Raw genomic sequence first — 9,975 nt, 5'->3', positions numbered from 1 at the left:
GAGAAGCTTTAGTCATCCAGTCTTACTTACTGGCTTTTAAGGAACCTGGAGGTTCATTGCCGTCCTCACATAAGCCCGCCATTGGTCCCTATCCTGAGCAAGATTAATCCAGTCTCTACCATCATATCCCACCTCCCTCAAATCCATTTTAATATTATCTTCCCATCTACGTCTCAGCCTCCCCAAAGGTCTTTTTCCCTCTGGCCTCCCAACTAACACTTTATATGCATTTCTGGATTCGCCCATACATGCTACATGTCCTGCCCATCTCAAACGTCTGGATTTTATGTTCCAGTCTGCTCTCAAAAAAGCTGAAAGTTAGAATTTGTAAAAGTTATATTACTGGTTGTTCTGTATTGCTGTGAAACTTGGACTCTCAGTTTGAGAGAGGAGCAGATGTTAAGGGTGTTTGAGAATAAGGTGCTTAGGAAAATATTTGGGGCTAAGAAGAATGAAGTTACAGGAGAATGGAGAAAGTTACACAACACAGAACTGCACGCATTGTATTCTTCACCTGACATAATTAGGAACATTAAATCCAGACGTTTGAGATGGGCAGGGCATGTAGCACGTATGGGTGAATCCAGAAATGCTTATAGTGTGTTAGTTGGGAGGCCAGAGGGAAAGAGACCTTTGGGGAGGCTGAGACATAGATGGGAGAATAATATTAAAATGGATTTGAGGGACTGCTAGGGACTGGATTAATTTTGCTCAGGATAGGAACTGATGGTGGGCTTATGTGAGGGCGGCAATGAACCTCCAGATTCTCTGAAAGCCTTTATAAGTAAGTGTAATATTCTCAAAATCCTACCTTTTATCACAGATCTTTGATAAAATATTTTATAATATTCTTTGTCAAAGAACTTAGATAGTGTAATACCAACCTGAAAGATGTTTTATCATTATTTCGCCTACCCTCTTTCACACTTCTGTTGACATCTTAGCATTCTATGCAAGAAGTTTGTTACGATAGAACTCGACCTATTTCCAGAGCATGTGGACCTTAACAGGATTTGCTTTGTGCTTCCTGTCATTGCATTGTCTTCCTGACTGCTTGGCACCTTTCCATTCGAGTGTTACTAGTTAATGATGGCAGATGCAACACGAAAACAAGTCAGTTTGGAGACTAAATTACCTGCATTTAGTGATTTATACAGGGGACTGAAGTGGCTAAACAGTATGGGTTTGTTCAGTCAACACTCACAATATTCGTAAAGAAACGCAAGGAAATAAAGGACAGTGGTGTAGGTGGCAAAATTAATCCTGAACGAAAGCATTTAAAAATTTTAGCAGCAGATGTTGATATTGCTACTTCGAAGTATAGTGAGGATCACGTAAGTGTAGTTCCTAAAATTGAGGTTTTTTTCCGGGGTTTTCCCTCAACCCAATACGAGCAAATGCTGGGTAACTTTCGGTGCTGGACCCCGGACTCATTTCACCGGCATTATCACCTTCATTTCATTCAGACGCTAAATAACCTAGATGTTGATACAGCGTTATAAAATAACCCAATAAAATAAAATAAATAAACAAAAGTTCCTAAAAATCTAATTTGGCCGTCTCTCCAGTGTCGCCAACTAATACCAGATATCACCAAAGAGGGTAAAATCACAATGCTACGTACACTGAAATAATAATAATACAGTATTAACAATAACGATGTCTTGCTTATTTACCACATCTCATCTTTATGTTGCGAGATGTTTCCTAAATGGTTCAATTTATGAACAGTATATTTTCCTCCTGGATTTCTCGCATATTATGTTGGTAATTAGGATTAGTATGATCTAATATTAAAATTTATTTTGTCTGGCAACATGAAATTCATTACTTTGACTAAACAGTTTAGGATTAATGAGACCTAACCTAAAAATATATTTGTTTGCATTTTCATCAGTTTCCTTTACTGCAAACCGAAATTGTTGCTGCCAACATAATAGATAGAAAATAACTGTCAGTTGTAGTATTTGTCAGTACCCGAAATTCGAAACGAAATTGGTAACAGAAAATTCAACCTGAGAACTAGAAGATCACTATAATCCACTAGCATATGTAGTAATAGTGGAAAAATGGTTAGGTTTCACCCTTAGGGTATTAAGTAAGGTGATCCGGACTATAGTTTAATATCTCTAGTATACCACCAGACCATCTGTGTGCTAGAAACAGTAAGAAACACGTTTGTTGCTGAAAACCTCAAAACCAAAAGACAGAGTATCTACAGTCACTTCAAAGAACATGTTCGAATGTTAAATGAATTTGTACTTAAAACAGTGTAATCAAATGGTGAGTAAATATAATTTCATAATATGTCATGTTGTTTTATACTTATTTCTACATTGCCCTCCAAAAGAATTGCTGAGTTGAAGTTGCTACCGGTATTGATTTGAAACATCGTGTCATGAGGACTTAGCTGTATGTATGAAATAATTATATAAACATCTGAACTGGCCTAAATTTTCTAAAGAGTTTTTATTCCCTGCAAAGGAGAAATGTATAGTTAAATGTTTCAATTAGGTTCAATTTTCAGTTCTGTATCTATATAATAAAATTTTGTATTTATATTTGTAATAAAACTGATACATTGTTTTGTTAATACAATATGAAATACAACTGACCATATATATTGATTGTAACAATGACAGCATCCATGGGTAATAAGGAAGGCTGTGGAATACCATATAAACTGCAGTTTCACTATTTGCGTATAGCATACTTATTAATGTTGTGAAATAAAAGTATATGAATAATTTAAAATCAATTCATATTAAATAATAACGTGAACATGTTTTTAAAAAACTAATCTCAGGAAAATAGCTTTCCACCTCGCCATGTTTGCTGATGTCCTCAGAAAACGATATAATTTGGTATTGGCATTTCTTTTGCAGCCCATTGTGCTATACTCTCCTTTAGAACATAAATTTGGGCAAAATTTCGTAATCCCTTACTACAACAATAACCCTGATATAACAATACAATTTTTCAAGTCCCCAGAAAGTTGTATCGAGATTTGACTGTAAATAACTAAGTTACAGTACTGTTTTGGTCATACATAAGTAGGGTTGCCAGATTTTAAAAATATCAAACAGGGACATTTTACTGCAGTTGATATACAATAATGGTGTATTAATACAGTGTAGCCTATGTATGTACAGGATAATTAAAGAATTACTTGTTCAATATTTTAACGAATATTTAACATTACATTTGTTATAATCAGGGAGCGGATGTTGATGAAAGGTCATCCTATTTTTCACATTAGAACAATGCCTATTAATATAGAAATCCTTTCTATGTTAATATGAACGTAAAAAATTAATGTCTTATACTGCATTTTTTAACGTTTTTAACATTTAGATAATTTGGAATGCATTTTACTTTCTTGTTTACAGATAGGCCTGTTAAATCTTTTTCTAAGCAAATGGATCAGTAGTAATTACCTACTGAATAAGTGAATAGCAGTGAAATTTGAGTTTTATAGTTTGGAACAAACTCTAAAGTCCATCCCTCATTCCACTGAAGGTTTCACCTCACACAGTGGAAGTAATGTAAAATGCTTGACAGCAGCTTAGTTTAAGTGAGGGCTTTGACCACTACTGTTCTTTTGTTGGTACGAGAGTGTCTAGAATTTATGTTTGAAAGAGGGGAAACTTTCACTGTTTCCTGGACAATAGGACATTCTGTCCTCAATATGGTTCGGAAGGAATGTACTGTAGCAGGCAGTATTCAAGATGATTGCAAGAATGCACGGTGCGCTCATTTACACTCCCTATCTGGAAGGTTTGGTAACAGAAGTGAAGAACGGAAGGAGGAGACGGAGAATGAAGGCACTGACATGGACCACCCCTGATTGATTTTTTAAAAATTTTATTGGGTTATTTTACGACGCTGTATCAACATCTAGGTTATTTAGCGTCTGAATGAAACGAAGGTGATAATGCCGGTGAAATGAATCCGGGGTCCAACACCGAAAGTTACCCAGCATTTGCTCATCTTGGGTTGAGGGAAAACCCCGGAAAAAACCTCAACCAGGTAACTTGCCCCGACCGGGATTCGAACCCGGGCCACCTGGTTTTGCGGCCAGATGCACTGACCGTTACTCCACAGGTGTGGACCCCCTGATTGAAACACGTTGTAAACCCTCATTAAAATCTATAGTTTTCCCTTAAAACCTTCATTCTGTTGCATGTTCTTTTCCTTTATCTTAGCCAAATTCCAGGAATTTGCCTCCTCTGTCCGAGATTTGCGGGCAGTCATTGAAACAAGGTTACTAATTTTTAAGAAGTTGTGGTGCGAGTACTTTGAATAACATTTAAATGTGATTTTCTTTTAATTTTGCATAATTTTTCCATTACTTTAAGGCCTTTAAGGGCATTTTATTGATCATTTTAAGTAGATTTTTAGATCATCAACATTCGTTCCCTAATTAAAGTATCCAAATACAAACTTAAGGTGGTAAGAAAGTATTCTCTTAAATCTGCATACCCCTTGAGTCTGAACAAGGTGCGTGTTGCATTTGTGTTGCATTATGCGCGAAATTTCAATTCTGCTTAGGAATAGATAATGGATTTAACTTAAAAAGTGGGACATTCTGCATCCCATGGTAGTATGAGCAGGATATGGGAAAATTTTCTGAAAATCGGGAATGTCCTACCATATCAGGACATATGGCAGCTCTATACATAAGTCAAGTGTGTTTAAGATAGAATTGAGTATATTATTAGAGAACATTTCATTCATCACAGTAATGTTTAGGACTTCATAGCCCTTTAATTGCATCTCTCAGGGTAGTTAGAAGTTTTGGTACACTGCTGTGAATCAATGGGAATGACTGTTTGCAGATTATTGTTGACATGGCTTGCTTTTAATCATCTCTTGAATATTTCGTAATTCTACTCATGTACGGTTAATACAGTACAACCTCACTGACTGTCTTTAAATTGCACACATTCATAATCCTCTTCATGTTAGACACCATTTTATTTTGAATTTCGGACATCCTGTGACACATGTTGGACTTTTCTGCTCTGATGCTGAAATGATGAAATTCAGAATATGAAAGATTCATTATTTTTCTAAAATGATCATAATTGCAACATTGTTAAAAGTTTCTTTACCTAATCTTTTGCAGAAAGTTGACTAAACTACATACGAGATTACTAAGTCCTCATTATGTTGTAAAATTTCCTTTCGAAACAGTCTTCTATATCACAGAGAGAAAAAAAAAACACTTTTCGCCATTGAAATTATCCGAACTTTCAGTTACTGGTCTCATCACATTATGGGGCATGTTTAACATGTATTCATTCATAGCCAATAACAGTTTTGCTAATCCCAGATTTTCTAAACTTTTCACGGCCTCCTGTGTGCAATAATTCAGTCCAGAACTTCTCCCAGTTGAACATGTATTACGAATATGGGTACCAAGACTATACAGGATGATTCATGAGGATTTGCCGTCCCTTATGGAGTTTAATTGCGAAGACATTCTGAGCAAAAATGTCCAATAAACATTTGTCCTAATCTCAATATTTTCTGAATTACACTAATTTGAAGTTGTTTGTAAAATACAATTATTCTTGAGACTTAAGGGTAAAAGAATGTTACAGATAAAGAATGAACTATTCAGGAGTATCATTTCTTTAATTAGCTAGTATTCTGAAGCTAAAAAAAAAGTTGTGAATTCCATAGTTGCTTCGTACAGATTTTTTTTTCGATTTTTAACTAATTACATTTTCCTACACATTTATCACAACAATTGTTACAAATCACGTCACTCTTGTAAATTCTTTAAGATTGTACATTAGGATGCATTGTAAAGAATCAAGTTCCTAAAGTCGTATGATTTGTAACAATTTTTTTAATAAGTGCGTAAGAATGATATCATTTTTAGTTAAAAATTTAAAAATAAAATCTGTGCAAAACAACAGATTTTTAGCTTCAGAACACTAGCCATTTAAAGAAATGACACTTCTGAATAGTTCATTCTCTATTTGTAATATTTTTTTTACCCTTAAAACTAAAGAAAAAAGTTTATATGACATTTTTTGCTGAGAATGTCTCCGGAAATAAGCTCCATAAGGGACAGTAAACCCTCTTGAATCACCCTGTATACAGAAGGATATAGAAGAAAGAATGTACTTTCATACCAGTTATTGTTGTAACATTTGTTAACTTTTTAATGTGAAATGTTTATGCTCTAGGGTAAAATGGGTAAAATATTACAGAAGTTTCAACGTCTGACATCACTTGTTTAGCATTGGCAGTGAGTTATGTCACACTATTCTGACGTCACTTGCTTAGCAATGGATCAGACTTGCGTTGATATGGGGTTTGCTAGAGGGATAGAGTTGCTTTCTTGTATGAATTATATTTATTATTTCTCTTATAAGCCCATACTAACAACTCTCCAGCAAACCAATTCAGTTGAAACAGTAATTCCATTGTAAAACTGATACAGATATATGGTACAGTATATAAAGAAATAAAGGAAAAATAATTATCAACAATACAACAGATAAATCGCATTAAATTTATTTTACTTTCAATCATATTCACAATCCTTATAAGTAAGAAGCAATTCCTTAAAATCTAAATTTCACAATAATGCCAACAGAGCATAAACGTTTCACACAATTACAAAGATCTTATGAATCTTGTGTCGCTATTTTTTTTTTTTAGCATAACTGAATTATTTATTGAGAATTTAACGTATTTCCACAGTCTGATATACAGTCACGAAGCTTGAGGTGATTTTTTGCATTTCTCACGATACAACGCTCCAAGCGGTTAGCAACTGAGAGTAGTAGGAACAATAGACTGTGCCGGTACTATTTTGCATTGTTTGATGAGGCAGTAGTAGCGATCCTAGTGGCTAGTAACTAAAGTTCAACTGTCATTGGATGCATATTCCCTACTATTGAGCTTCGTGACTGTATGTGCTAGACTGTGGTATTTCTTAATAAAAGATGAGAAATTGGTTGGTTTTTTTTAAACAATGGGTTACTTTCTTCATCTTTCCTTTGCCCAGCCTGTTAATGGGTATTAATTTGAAGTTTTGTATGTATAGATAATTGACTCAAGTTAAGAATAAAAATATCATTTTTTCAGTAAAAGTGTTCTTTTCATACCTAGAGAAAACCCAAAACCTTATATTTGATAGTGTGTTTAATGGCTTAGCGAAATATTTCGAGTATGAAAGGTGAAAGAATTGTGAAATGTTTCTCCTAGTTTTGTTTGCTGTAAGAAGAACACAGGAAAGCTGCTGCTGCTGCTGCACATTCAACCACGTTATTGTTGGCAGTCCATTTAGTTGTGCACGAAAGTGTTCGTGAGCCTCATCTGTATGAAATGTGATCAGTTACATGTACTAATTTGTGTGACGTTATCATTTTTAATTTGGAATGGAAGGGAGCGGATTGGGTAGTATCCCTCCTTTCTTGTACCTCACACCATTGAAATTTATTGTTATGGGAGTCATTTATTACTGGTGAAGTGTTTGTAATATTTTAATATTAGTACTCTTTAATATATCGATGGGGCAGTTCAAAAGAGAAACAACTCAAAATTTAGAGTTTTGTGAAAACTGCTCTTTTAGGGGAGATGTAGTCTAAGAACATTACATAGTTTTGGGAATCTCTCCACAAAATCTTATGGCCCAAATGTCGGTCTGGGTGGCGCAGTCAGTAAAATGCTGGCCTTCTATGCCCGAGGTTGGGATTCGATCCTGGTGCAGGTCGATGGCATTTAAGTGTGCTTAACTGCGACAGGCTCATGTTAATAGATTTACTGGCATGTAAAAGAATTCCTGTGGGACGAAATTCCGGCACACCAATGATGATGATGATGATGATATAACCTCGTCAATTCCGAGTATCGTTAGATAAAATTATTTATTTATTTTTTTTGTATAACTGGCTTAGAAAATTCCTTTCCTTGATTTTTTATTTAAAATGTTTAGTAATAAGGTATGTATTATTTATAATGCAAAGTTTCTTAATTTACATAATGAAAGCTAACTAAACAAGTTACAGTAGGCTAAGGCAATACTTATCATTGAAATATATATATATATATATATATATATAATTGATCCCTCTAACATTCCAGGTAGCGTATGTGAACATATTTTGTTTTTTCCAATTTCGTTTAACCGTTGACTTGCTCTGGGTTGTCATCAAATTATCTGTCCTTATACTGCTTGTTTGAGGCTTGAAAGTAATTTAATTTTCCCTAAGATAGGTTACTAGCCTTATCGTTAGGTAGTCTAGTAGTGGGGCTGCCACTTTTAGCCTCTGGACAGCATTAAAGAAGACAAAAATAGTAAATCACTTGGAGAAGATAACCTAAATTCAGAATTGTATAAATATGCAGGAGATCTATTTCAAGAAAGATTACTAAGATTTCTAAACAGAATATATCTGACTGCCACTTTACCGGAAGAATGGAAAAATAGTGTAATTATTCCCATATATAAAACAGGAGATAAACAGAATGTTGAAAACTATAGAGGGATTAGTATCCTCAACACATGTTATAAGATATTTAGTAGGATTTTAAATGGAAAATTAAAAAAACATGCTGAAACTTTCCTTCTGGAGTGTCAAAATGGCTTTAGAAAAGGAAGATCATGTGTAGATCCATTATTTAGTATCAAACTATTGTTAGAAAAAAGAAGAGAATTTAATTTAGAAACCCATATAGCTTTTATTGATTTTGTGAAAGCTTTTCATAAAGTCCGAAGAGACCTTTTATTCGACATATTACAAGATAAAAATATTCCAAATTTGCTATTGCAAAATAAAATAGAAATCTACACAGACAGCAAAATAAGTGTCAAAATAAATAACTGTATATCCGAAAGAAAATTAGTTAACAATGGAGTTCGACAAGGTTGTCCACTATCACCAACTTTATTTAATATTTATATAAATGAAATTATTTTAAAATGGAACCAAATCTACACATCAGGAATCAAAATAACCAGTGCTCTTAACATTAAATACCTTACTCTATGCCGATGATCAAGTCATAATTTCCAATTCAGAGGATAATTTACAAAGAGGATTGTATACATTAAATAAAATATTAAAAGATTTTGGGATGGAAATTTCAGCACAAAAATCAAAAGTAATGGCATTTTTAGGACAAGACCCAGTCAGAAGTAAGATAATACACAATAACCAATGCCTCGAACAAGTGCAAAATTTCAATTATCTGGGTTGTGAAATATCTTATCAAAATGAAAAAGATGTGAACAAGAAAATTACCAAATTTACACAAATTCTAGAAATAATAAACAATGCATTAAAAGCTAAATTAGTACAAAAATCTACAAGAATAAAAATATATAATACACTAGCATTACCCACCCTTTTATACGGAAGCGAGATTTGGTCATTAAAGAAAAAAGACGTGAACAGAATCAAAGTAACGGAAATGAAATTTTTGAGGACAGCAGGATATACTCTTTTAGACCGAAAAAGGAATGAAGAAATTTTAGAACAATTAGAAGTAGAGTCAGTAGAAGAAAAAATCAGCAGATACAAATTCAATTGGCTAGATCATGTAAGAAGAATGGAAAATTCAAGAATCCCAAAAATTATGATGCAATATAAACCTAGAGGACATCGTCGACCAGGAAGACCTTTAAGAAGACTGCTAGATGGGGCCGAAACAGTTCTACAGAGGCCTAATTCGTGAAGGATGATGATGATGATATATAATTAAAATTTAATTCCGAAAGACCAAGGGAAAATGTTTGCGTAAAAAACTGTAATTAATAATAAAGAAGTTTTGGGAAGACAGTGGCATTATGTAGTATTGAAATAAAAAAAATAATTTTAATAAGTTTGATATATTAGAATAACAATCGATAATATACTATTTCCAGATACGAATATGACTCGATATTATTAAATAGGCTGGCGGTACCTATAATGCATCTAAGTCAATTTTGTTCTCACGTTAAACAGAAAC

Source organism: Periplaneta americana, chromosome 8, assembly GCF_040183065.1.
Source record: "Periplaneta americana isolate PAMFEO1 chromosome 8, P.americana_PAMFEO1_priV1, whole genome shotgun sequence".
Lineage (NCBI taxonomy): Eukaryota > Metazoa > Arthropoda > Insecta > Blattodea > Blattidae > Periplaneta > Periplaneta americana.
This window is presented reverse-complemented; position numbering follows the sequence as displayed.